A 12,654-nucleotide genomic window follows, 5' to 3' on the forward strand; every position below is an offset into this window, starting at 1 on the left:
GGGAGAGAGTGGAGCATGGAGCTTCCCACTGGTGCCCCACGTGGTTAGCATGACCCCAGAACTCAGCAGTGAGTGAGCTCGGGAAAGGCTTGCTCTGAACAGGCATAGATTTGCCTTCTGGAAACTTTGCAGAGAGAAAGCCAGGGAACGTGGCCACCCAGATGTCAGTGGGTCTCTCAATAGTCAGGAAGCTGAATGTGGCCATCTCATGGCTCTTGGTGTTTACAGAGTGGCAGAGCTTCAACATGTCACTTAGACTGAGATGACTCTTTAGAGGGCAGGTCTAAAGCACTAGAAATACCAAGGGTTATTCTCCGAGTAAGTCAACCTAAGGAAACCAGGGAGTCAGAATGAAGGCTGGCTGATACCCAGTAAGGAGACCTCTTACCTTCTGTCTTCCTTGAAGACTATGTACTGGATTGATCATTGAGAACTGGCTTGGCTCATGAACACTGGAAGTATTTCATGTACTTCCTGCACCCATTTCACATAATTCCTGCGGCCGGTCCACTCCGCCAGCCAGAACTTGCTGAGAGTCACAGAGTAGGAAAGGTTGCTACTTGCATCTCTGATGCCTGGACACAGCCTGCCCCCACCACCCCCTCCAACATCCTGCCTAGTGTGTTTTTAATTGACTATCACTTTCAGGCACCCCTCTCACTCTCCCTCTCTGACTTGGGTCACCCACAGCAGGCCATGTAGTCACAGGACAGACACCAGGCCTCCTGTCTGCACCTGGAGTCCCCATATACCTCAGGTGAGTGCTTCCAGAAGCCCACCTACCATTTCCCTCCATGTGGCATGAAGACAGATTGTGTCTGAAGGGCCTCACAGCTGCAAAGAGGAAGAACAGAGTGGTTTGGGCATGCCCAGGGGACCCAAACTGATTATATAGAAGGATCCCACTTGGACCCCCAAATAAAATAAAACAACGAAAAGCTTATGCCCATTAGAATGGCCCAAATTTGGAACACTGACCACACCAAATACTGGCAAAGAGGCGGAGCATTAGGAACTCTCATTCATTGTTGATGGGAACGTGAAATGGTACAGCCACTCTGGAAGACAGTGGGTGGGTTCTCACACAACCGAACGTCCTCTTTTTTTTTTTTTTTAAAGATTCTTTATTTATTTATTCATAGAGGCAGAGAGAGAGCGAGAGAGGCAGAGACACAGGCAGAGGGAGAAGCAGGCTCCATGCAGGGAGCCTGACGTGGGACTCAATCCCGGGTCTCCAGGATCACACCCCAGGCTGCAGGCGGCGCTAAACCGCTGCGCCACGGGGACTGCCACAGAAGTCCTCTTAACATGCAATGCAGCAACTGCATTTGGGATTTACTGAATGAAGTGGAAATTCTGTCCACCCAAAAACCTGCACATGGAGGTTTATGGCAGCTTTATTGATAACTACCAAAATGTGGAAGCAGTCAAGATGCCCTTCCACAGGTGAATGGATAAAGAAACTGTAGTACTTCCAGACAGTGGACTAACACTCAGAGCTAAAAAGAAATGTACTGTCAAGTCAGAAGACACGGAAGAAATTTAAATACATTAATACTAAGTGAAAAAAAAAACAATCTGAGGAACCCCTGGGTGGCTCAGTCGGTTGGGCGTCTGCCTTCAGCTCAGGTCATGGTCCTGAGGTTCCAGGATCCAGCCCTGTGTTGGGCTCCCTGCTTGATGGGGAACCTGCTTCTCCCTCTCCCTCTGCTGTTCCCCATGCTTGTGTTCTGTCTCTCACTCACTCACTCTCTCTCTCTCAAATAAATAAATAAAATATTTTTTAAAAATCTGAAAAAAATTACATACTATAGGGTTGCAACTATATGACATTTTGGAAAAGGGAGACCCGTGGAGACAATAAAAAGTTTAGTGACTGCCAGTGTTGTGTGATCGGGAAGGGCAGAGGTGAAAAGGTGGACTACAGAAGATTTTTAGGGCAGTGAAAATGCCCTATGATGGATACATGTCATTACACGTGTCCAAACCCACAGATCATGCAACCCCATGAGTAAACCCCAATGTAAACTATGGTCATAGAGTGACAGTGACATGTCAATGTAGGTTCATCAACTATAACAAATACACCCCGCTGGTGGGGGGTATTAATAATGGGGGAGGCTACATGGTGGGAGGGGGCAAGCAGTAGATGGGAAATCTCTGTATCTTCACTTGAATTTTACTGTGAACATAAAACTCCCCTAAAATCTAGCCTTGGGATGCCTGGGGGGCTCAGTTGGTTAAGCGTCTGACTCTCAGTTTCGGCTCAGGTCATGATATCACAACCCTGAGATCCAGCCCAGCGTCGGGCTCTACGCACAGAGTCTGCTTGAGATTCTCTCTCTCTCTCCCTCTGCACCACCCCCACTTGCACTCTCTCTCTCCCTCTCTCTCAAATAAATTAATAAATATTTTTAAAAAACTAGTCTTAAGTTTGAACAATTAAAAATAAAGCTGATAGGGGATTAGTAGCCATTTAAATAAATAATGTTCACATTTGAAGAGTCAGAAACCTAAGAAACACAGTACTCGTTAGGACTTTAGGAGACATTTATAGGACCTCTGGGAGGCCTTATAATAATTTCATCACCAAAAGAGTGTGTGAGACTCACAGGTCTGCAATGGCCCAGAGCAGGAATGCTTGGCCTACATTACTTGCTAGTAACCCTGAGCAACCAGCAGACCATCTGGGCTCCGTTTATTAGTCTCATTCCATCATCTCTGAGTGGACATCAAGGTCTGACACATAAGGATTGGGCACACTGGGCACAGAGACTTCAGACCCCTTCCTTTTTTTCATTCCAACTATTCCATAATCCAGCTCAAGTTTCTTGGCCTCCAGGAAGTGGAAGAGAATTGACACTCTTGACTACCTACCATTTGTTTGGTACTTTCTGTATGTTATTTCTGGAAGCAGGGATCCTAGCAGGGCCTGACCTACTGACGGAGCATGGTCGAAGGATACCCCACCTTACAGGAAGCTGTTTGCAGACTCAGATGTGCACAGAAACTAGAATGTCTTCTGGGAACGTATCTTCATTGCTGGTCATGGTTGGCGTTCAGACAAGCCTGACAGATTTCAAGGCCATGGACTAGCAAGGCCTTACAGAGGCCAGGGAGGACTCAGCCATAAGGCTTGAGGGCTGCACGGGAGACCTGAATGGGGTTTGCCATGATGGCTGTCAGGGGGCCTCTCCTTAACCCTGCCATTCTAGAAACATTCCACACTTGAAAGGGCTGTTTCACAGAAACAGGCCTTTAGAATTATTACTAAATTCTAACCAAGCTGTGGAGTTTGCCAATTGAGTATAAATGAGGGAGACAGTATTTTCTATCCTCATTTCCCTTCTCCTTTTTAAAAACATATTTATTTATTTATTTATTTATTTATTCATTCATTCATTCATGAGAGACACAGAGAGGACTCTGGGATCACACCGAGCCGAAGGCAGATGCTCAACTGCTGAGCCACCCATGTGCCCCTAACCTCATTCTCCTTATCAAAGCAATTACTCTAAGTCATGCATCTGCCTCAGTGTCCCACTGAAGTACACCAGTCAGCAGGCAATAGATATTTGTTGGGTGAGTCAAGTTGTCCTGCATCATGAAGTTCAAGTCCTCGGCTGTTTGTCGGTGAATCTATGGCAGCCCCACCAAAGGGCCGGACTGAACTGCTCAGCAGACGCAGAATCCAAGATTAGAGTGGTATCCTGGCAACGTTATGGGGACCAAGGGCTGGTGGGGGGTAGGGAGCACCCGCCACACACACTGAGAAACAGCAAGACTTTTTATTGATCATTTGTTTTCCAAGAAGGGAATTTCCTCTTGAGTAGAGGGGCTATTGCAAATCAGGGATTCCTATTAATGCACCTTAGTTGCATTCTCGGCGTGTGGAAGTCTGAGACATTTGGTTTATATCCACTTAATTCTCACAGTACCACTGAACATAAGACACATATTTTCCCCATTTTACAGATGAATAGACTACTGTTGCAGTCAGCCTGAATATCAAGCCACTGTAAGTCTCAGTGGCACACAGCCATAAGCATTTATTCTTCACTCAGGCACCTGTGGGGTGGCTGCGGTTCAGGGATTTAGGCTGGACTTGGCTGGGCTTGTTTCCAGGCCATGCGGTGCATCTGGGCATGCTCAACATGTCAACCTCATGGCAAAAGGCTCAAAAATCCAACAGTGTCAGCATATTTAAAGCCTTCACAGGGGTGCCTGGGTGGCTCAGTTGTTGAGCATCCCTCTTGTGACTTCAGCTCAGCTCATAATTTCACAGATGATGGGATCAAAACTCACCCTGAGCTCTGTGTTCAACAAGAAGTCTGCTTAAGATTCTCTCTCTCTCTCTCCCCCATCCCCCCATCAGATAAAAAAATAAATTTTATTTTATTTTTTTTTTTTAATTTTAAAATAGGGCGCCTGGGTGGTTCAGTGGTTGAGCATCTGCCTTTGGCTCAGATCGTGATCCCCGGGTCCTGGGATGGATGCATCAGGCTCCCCGCGGGAAGCCTGCTTCTCCCTCTGTCTGTGTCTCTGCCTCTCTCTGTGTGCCTCTCATGAATAAATAAATAAAATATTCAAAAAAAATTTTTAAAGCTTTAAATAAAGCTTTCATTCACATCACTTCTCCTAACGCCCCATTGGTTAAAGCAAGTCACACGGTAAGCCACGTGGGCAGGGAAGCAGATGCTTCCTGTGGAGGAGGAAGGTGGGGTTGCTTTCTACTTCTACTTGTCTGAAGCCAAAGCCAGGGATGCTCTCTTGCAGCCTGTGCTCACTGCCCCCTCCTATGAATTCCCTGGTTTGCTGTCTTTACCAGTCAAATGACACCGTTAATTGCATACTTTTGTCCTATTGTTCAGGTCTTTGTTCCTTGGCATTTGCTCTGTCTCCCAATGGGATGGGTGAGGTATTAAAGCAGGGACACCTCTGGGTCACCCCAGCCCGGCACAATGCTGACACAGAGAAGGACCGCGGTGAGTCATCGCAGAAGGACGGGTCAGGTATATCATCGTACCGAGAAGTCTGCGGTAAGTGGCACTTTGAGTATTGTGGCGGATTCTATGAAAACAAGCCCAAAAGAGCTGAGTGTGTAACCGTGTCCTCCCCTCCCACCCCACCCCCCACCCCCAGTGCTGGAAGAAGATGACAGCTCTTTGTTATTTCCGAGGATCTGCCACCAGCAGGTACAGCTGGATTAATCAGCACTGTGTCCTCCTTGCAGACTTAATTAGCAGCTCTAGTCGAAACTCAGCTTCTTGTTAAAACCAGACTTTAAAAAGGAAACTGTTCCAAGCCTATATCTTTATTCTCAGTTACATGTCATCCAGATATGAGGCTAAAGTCTCACTTTTTCTAAATTGAGTTATAATTGACGTATCACATTTGTGAAGTTTAAAGGATACGTGTTGATTTGATGATACACTTACATCTTGCTATACGATAGATACCATAGCGTTAGCTAACACTTCCATCACATCACATAATTATCATTTCTTTTTTGTGGCGAGAACATTTAAGATCTAGACTCTGAGTAACTTTCAAGTGTATAAGACAGTGTTGTTAAAAATGAACAATACAGTAGAGTTAAAATTCAAAAGCAGAACTACCATATGATCCAGCAATCTCACTTCTGGGTACGTATCCAAAAATAAAAGTGGAAATAGGATATAGAAAAGATGTCTGAACTTCCATGTTTATCACACCATTTCTCACAATAGTGAAGATTTAAAAGTAATTTAAGTGTCCACCAATGAATAAATGGATGAAAAAGACATTATATGTGTGTGTGTTTACATATATAATGGAATATTATTCAGCCACGAGAAAGAAGGACATCCTGCCATTTGCATCAATATGGATGGAGCTTGAGGGCATAATGTTGATGAGATAAGTCAGACAGACAAAATCAAATACTGTATTGTATGATGTCACTTATATGTGGAATCTAAAAAGGCTGAACTCCTAGAAACAAGGAGTAGAATAGTGGACACCAGGATTTTGGGGATGTGAGAGTTTAGGATGTGGGTCAAAGGGTACAAATTTGTAATTAGAAAATGCATAAAATGGGGATCCCTGGGTGGCTCAGCGGTTTAGCACCTGCCTTCAGCCCAGGGCGTGATCCTGGAGTCCCGGGATCGAGTCCCACATTGGGCTCCCTGCATGGAGCCTGCTTCTCCCTCTGCCTGTGTCTCTGCCTCTCTCTCTCATGAATAAATAAATAAAATCTTTTTTTAAAAAAAATGCATAAATTTGAGGGATCTGATACACAAAATCTCATTTCCTCGAGAGAGTTAAGAAATGAGAATCAGAGTGATTCAAGAATGCCCTTGTAGTCAAATTGAGATGCTGATAATGCAGGTTAACATTTAGCTAAGTGCTTACTGTGTGCAAGGATCATGCATTCATCACCTTGTTCAATCTTTATCTTATTTAATCTTATAGCTATTATAATTGTGTAATTATTATAACTATTCTTTTTGCAGCTGGGGAAAATGAGTTTTAAAGAGATAAAAGGACTTGTCCAGGGTCCCAGTCTGACAAATGGTGGCACTGAGAAGTAAACCCCACCCCACCCCACCCCCCCAAAAAAATCTATACTCGGGGTAAACATTACTTGAATTTAGTATTTTTAATTCCAGCATATTTTTGAATGTTTGCTACATGGGGTAAATATAGACAGGCATTATATAGAATTATTTTGATCATTTCAAAATTTTGTTTACATAATATCTTTCCTAAATCTGCTTTTCATCCCACTTGATGTGTTTGAGATTTATCCATGTTGATGCATATGGGAATATTGCTATGTATGTTGTTTTTCCTGTTGGTTTTTGTTAGTACAAACAACATGTCAGTGGGTATTTTTGGTCCTTGTTTCTTCATACACATTTGCCAGAAGTTTTCTGTGAAAAGTCCCAAAATGTGCAACTTCTGTGTTGAAGGATGTATTTTCTATCTGATGGCTGTGCAGTTCTCCAACGGGGACATACCAGTTTGCACACTGTGACCAGCAGGACCTGGAGCTCCCCATGTCTTATATCCTCACCCACACTCAAGATTGTTAGAATTTTAAGTATATTCCAATCTAATGGCAGTAAAATGGTAGCTCATTTTAATTTACAGTCTTCTGATTGTTAGAAGAGAATTTTTTTTATAGATTTTATTTATTTATTTGAGATAAAGAGCACAAGATGGGGGCAGAAGGAGAGGGAGAAGCTGACTGCCCACTGAGCAGGGAGCCCAATGTAGGGCTCTCTGCAGGACTCCAGGATCATGCCTGACCTGAAGGCAAATGCTTAACCAACTAAGTCACTCAGGCGCCCCAGAGGAGGTGAGCTTTAGTACTCATTTGACCTGTCATGTTTCTTCTGTGAATGTTTTTTTTTTTTTTTTTTTAATCTTATTTTCTGTTCATTTTCAGATGGAACTGTCTTTTTCTTATTGATTTGGAACTCTGGATACTAACTATTAGTCAGTTACGTGTGTTGAAAATATATTCATTCCCCCAGTATATCACCTGTCTTTTCACCTTTTTAAAGGTGTCTTTAATCATACAGAAATTTTAAATTTCAGTGTAGTTAATTCACTAAATTTTAAATGTTAATCTTTATTTGAAAGACAATACATACACACAGCTTAAAATTCAATAGGAACAAAGAGCGTACACCGACAAGTCTTATCTTACTCTTCCTCAGTCATCCATTTTCCCTTGACATTCTTCCAAAATTATTTTATGCACAGGAAAATAAACTACGCATTCCACCTTTGAACCCCAATATTAACATGCTGTATACACTGTTGTGTGCAGTGTGTCTTAGGGTTTTTTCACCCTTTAGCTACACCTTGAAGATTATTCTGTGTCAGTACTAAAGAGTTTACATTTTACAGCTCCAGTATCCCATTGTATGAATGTATCATAATTAATATTTAACCAGTTACTAATTAATATTTGGGAGTTTGCCAACTTTTGAGGAATACAAACAATGTTGCACTGAGTAACCTTGTCCTTTTATCATCACACTCATGTGTGTTTATGTCTAAGGGAAAAATTTTTAGATATGGGAATGCGTGGTTACAGGGTGCATGCCAACTGTATTTTTGATAGATATTGCTTCCAAATTCCTTCTATAGAGGTTGTAAAAATGTGTTCTCTACAGCACTGGAAGATGGTCTGTTTCCTATACTATGGATGATGCTATAAATCAAATTTCTGGATTTTTACCAACCTCAGAGGTAAAAAATAGTATCTCAATGTGGTTGTAATTTGTGTTTCTATTACTAGGAATAAATAAAATGGCTTTAGATTTTTTTTAAAGGTCTTTAAAATAACGTTAGTAGTGCTTTATTGATTTGCAAAAAGGCTCTTATTTCTTAGTGAAATTAGCTCTTTGTGATGTAAGTTGTAAATTTTTTCCCAGATAGTTCCTTAGTATTTTTTACTAAGGTGTTGTTGTTGTTGTTTTAGTAATCCCTACATCCAACATGGGGCTTGAATTATAACCCTGAGATCAAGAGTTGTGTGCTCTAGAGGCTGAGCCAGCCACATGCACCCCCATGGTGTTCTCTACTTTGGGTAAATTCTTCTCTGATCTGATGTCATCAAAATATTTCTCCTGGGTTTTCTTTTTAATATTTGTATATTTTGGTTTTTTACACTCAGCTTTTCAATTCATCTGAAATTGATTAGTGTTTTAGGTAATAAAACAATTTTAGTGTATTTCCCATGTACTATATATATTATAATTAGTTATTCTATAGCTATATGTATTTTAGTTATATTATAACTCTATTCAAACATATATACATATATGTATGTGTATGTGTGTGTATATATATCTATCACTTATTGAAAAATCCTTTCTGTTCCAATAGATTAGTAATGGCACTCTTGAAGATAATAAAACTTCCAAGAATATGTGGATCTATTTGAGTTCTCTATTCGTCTTGTCTATTCCACATCATGAGCACATAGAAACCTTTGTAACCTTTACACATCATGAACACATAGAAAAATATCATCTTCGATTTGCGCATGGGAGTAAACAGAAGAGGCTGATGGTCTCTCCTGGGACTTCAGGTGCTACAGGCCACGTCAGGCCTCCCCTAGCCACTCCAAGGGCTGGCTGAATCAGTATCTCAGCACATTTTTAGCACAATGGAGGAGAGTCAAATCTATTGACCTTAATGACAAACTGCTTTATTTCTATAATTTACAATTGACTCTTATTTTTTTAAATTTTATTTATTTATTCATGAGAAATGAAGAGAGAGAGGCAGAGACATAGGCAGAGGGAGAAACAAGCTCCCTGAAGGGAGCCCAATGTGGGACTCGATCCCAGGACCTCAAGATCACCACCTGAGCCAAAGGTAGATGCTCAACCACTAAGCCACCGAAGCGCCCCTCCAGTTGACTCTTAAACAATACAAGTTGGAACTATGCAGGTCCACTTACACATGGATTTTTTTTGGATGCAGTACATTATTGTAAGTATATTTTGTCTTCCTTATGATTTTCTTAATAACATTTTCTTTTCTCTAGCTTAACTTATTGTAAGAATATAGTGTATGATACATATAACATATAAATTATGTGTTCATCAACTGTTTATGTTATCAGCAAGGCTTCTGGTCAACAGTAGGCTCCTAGTAGTTAAGTTTGGGGGGACTCAAAAGATATATGCAGATTTTCAACTGCACAGGGTGGTGCCTGTAATAACAAAGCTTGGTATTTGTCTGGTAAGGCAAGTCACTTCTTTTTTTTTTTTTTCTTCAAAATTATCTCCACTAATTCCTTTCTGTTTCTCTGCTTTTCTAAAAGAATTTTAAGAATTTTAAGATCAGGCATCATGATCATGGAGACTTGAAATATTTATGTTATTCAGTCTCCTTATCCATGAACATGGTATACATCATTGAGTCATTCTCATCTTCCTAAATCTTTAAAAGGCTTTCATTAAAATTTTACAATTTTTATTCTAAAAGTTTAACAACTCTTTTGTTAAATCTATTCTTTGGCATATTATTGTTTTGTGGCTATTGTGTGCAAACCGTGCCTTTTCCTCTTATGTAAAGGATGAGGAGAACATGATATTGAAAACAATAATATTAACACTACTGCTGCTATTACAGTAGTAAATGCTTATCTCCTGTATAGACAGGCATTATTCTAAGGACTTTACATATTTTAACTTAATTAATCTTCAGGAAAATTTTCTTAAGCAGTTTTACTATTATTCCTATTTTATAAAGGAAGGAACTGAGGCACTGACAAATTATATAACTTGCCTGAGGTCATCTAGTTGGTGGATGGCAGTCTTGCTTTGGAGAATGAATCTTTTAAAATTTGAAGAGACCACACATTTACTTAAAATAAAGCCCTTGAGAGAGATGGGGGTGGGGGGAGGAGACATTTAAAGAACTGAGACATTTAAAGATCTGAGACACAGATCAGGCTGTGTGTTTTTAATATCACAACAACCCTGTGATTGCTATTCCTGTTTGTAAAATGCAGAAATAAATACCCAGATAGATGAGTAATTTGCCCAAGATCATATTTCAGGCTGGGCACAAAGTGGAATATAAGTGTATACATGCCCACCTTCCGATTGTGTAGTTGCTGTTCTCACATACTCAGGAGCCAGTAGTGTCACTCTCTTGCATTAGCTTTCCAGAGTAGGAGGCTTCATAACTCCAAATCAGTGCCAGTACCCTAAAGCCAAGTATGAATACAAATGAAGCAAAAGAAAAAAGAAAGGAAAGAGAAAAGAAAAGAAAAGAAAAGAAAGGAAAAGAAAGGAAAATAGAAGAAAGGAAAGGAAAGAAAAGAGAAAAGAAAAGAAAAGGGCCTCATCTTTATCAGTGTTGTCAAAGTATTATCAGACCTTCATGATCAGAAGCCGTTAATGAAAAGTGGGGAGGTTATAGATAGATCTCCCTCCTGGTTCTTGGAGGGACCTCTAAAGGGAATCAAGGGGATCCCTGGGTGGCTCAGGGGTTAAGCACCTGCCTTCGCCCCAGGGCGTGATCCTGGAGTCCCGGGATTGAGTCCCGCATCGGGCTCCCTGCATGGAGCCTGCTTCTCCCTCTGCCTGTGTCTCTGACTCTCTCTCTGTCTCTGTATCTCTGTGTCTATCATGAATAAATAAATAAAATCTTTTTAAAAAAATAAAGGGAATCAAGATGCTCTATCAATCAATTAAAAAACACATAATGATTGGGAATCCTGTGCGGCCACTAGGTCCTTCTACCTTCACTGAGCTGCCTGATACCTGCTCTTCAGCTACTCAAGGGACATATCTATCACAGGGACCTGATTGCGTAGGAGGTAGTGGTCCTAGGTAGAGGAGTACCGCAGCCATAATACCACTGGCTCTCAGATCTGCAGATTGAGCAATAAAAGATACCAAATATATGTTTAAAAACACAAGTCTCATCCTCCAGAAAGCAAATTCTATTAAAGTAATGAGATCCTAAGTTCTTCTCCAAACAGAACTATAAGATTCTGGCTCTATTTTAATTTTTGTTTATTAAATATATATATTATATATGTGTACATATATATATTATATATATAAATTAGAAAAGTCATATGTGAATTACAGCAAAATCTGGATAATATGAGAAAATACAAAAGTTTTCTAATTTCTGTAGCTGAAGACTCCCATTGCCACTAGGGTTTACACTTCTAGGCTCTGGAGATAGATGATAGCTAGATTAGCAGTCAGTACTGCTTTGTAAACTTTTTTGATTTAATTCTTGTTTTCATCTAACAGAACAATTTTTTAGGTCAAAAAATTGTTTTTCTTTACCACACTTTTAATGGCTGATTTATATTACATTATATGGTTGTATTTGTATTTGATCCATCCAAAACTCCCATATGGGATATTTATATTATCTCTGATATTTGGTTATTATAAAAAAAGTCTTATAGTCAAATCTGTAGTTTCCATACTAATTCCTTTGGGATAAATTCACAGAAGTAGAATTGCTGGGTTAATGAGAGTGTACAGTTTAAGACTAGTTGTACTCGGCTGGCTTTGCGTGGCATCTCAGGTTGGGGCTGGTATAACCACTTAAGATGTCTGAGTTTCCAGCAGGAGTCACAGCAACTCTGGCCTCCAGGGGTAAAGTTGCATTCAAGAACTCAACATCTATCTGGCTTCCCACTGCTGGCCTGCTGCCTTAGGACCCTTGGGAACCAGATGCTCCTCCACCTGTGTTCTCACCTGGAAGGATTAAAATCAGAAGCTCTCATGGTCCGATGGAGACATTATGTTTGGAGTCCTCAGAACTCTAGAGGTTCAGAACCCAGAACTAGCTAGAATCTAGAACTTCTAGAACCAGGAGTAAGAACTGATGACTCCAGGTTAGAATCAGCTCTGAAAATCTCCTGGAGGTCTGGGTTGGGGAAGAGGGAGCATAAAACTGCCTCTTTATCTAAAATCAATGAAGGGAGTCAAAGGACTCTCCAACAGGTACCGACATTCTATAAAATACGAGCTCTTTTCTAGTTTACTAAAGGCACGTGTGATATTTCAGTTCAAGGGGCTTGAATATATACTTAAGCAAGAGAAGCCCCGGTTTGATCTTTCTTAGCTTATTTTTATTTTCCATTGCAAGTGAATTAAACTTTGTTTCCAC

The 12,654-nt window shown here is 40.8% G+C and overlaps 1 long non-coding RNA gene across 1 annotated transcript in view; it reads right to left on the reverse strand.

Annotated features, from left to right (window-relative positions):
- Positions 1-12,333, reverse strand: part of LOC111095313 — a 30,598-nt gene extending 18,265 nt beyond the window's left edge. The window contains exons 1-2 of the long non-coding RNA XR_005357359.1: positions 12,240-12,333; positions 10,610-10,720 (exon numbers count right to left, since the gene is read on the reverse strand). This is a non-coding gene — a long non-coding RNA (uncharacterized LOC111095313). The remainder of the gene's footprint in view (positions 1-10,609; positions 10,721-12,239) is intronic.
- Between the last annotated feature and the right edge of the window lie 321 nt (positions 12,334-12,654).

Source organism: Canis lupus, chromosome 3 (assembly GCF_011100685.1).
Source record: "Canis lupus familiaris isolate Mischka breed German Shepherd chromosome 3, alternate assembly UU_Cfam_GSD_1.0, whole genome shotgun sequence".
NCBI classification, from domain to species: domain Eukaryota; kingdom Metazoa; phylum Chordata; class Mammalia; order Carnivora; family Canidae; genus Canis; species Canis lupus.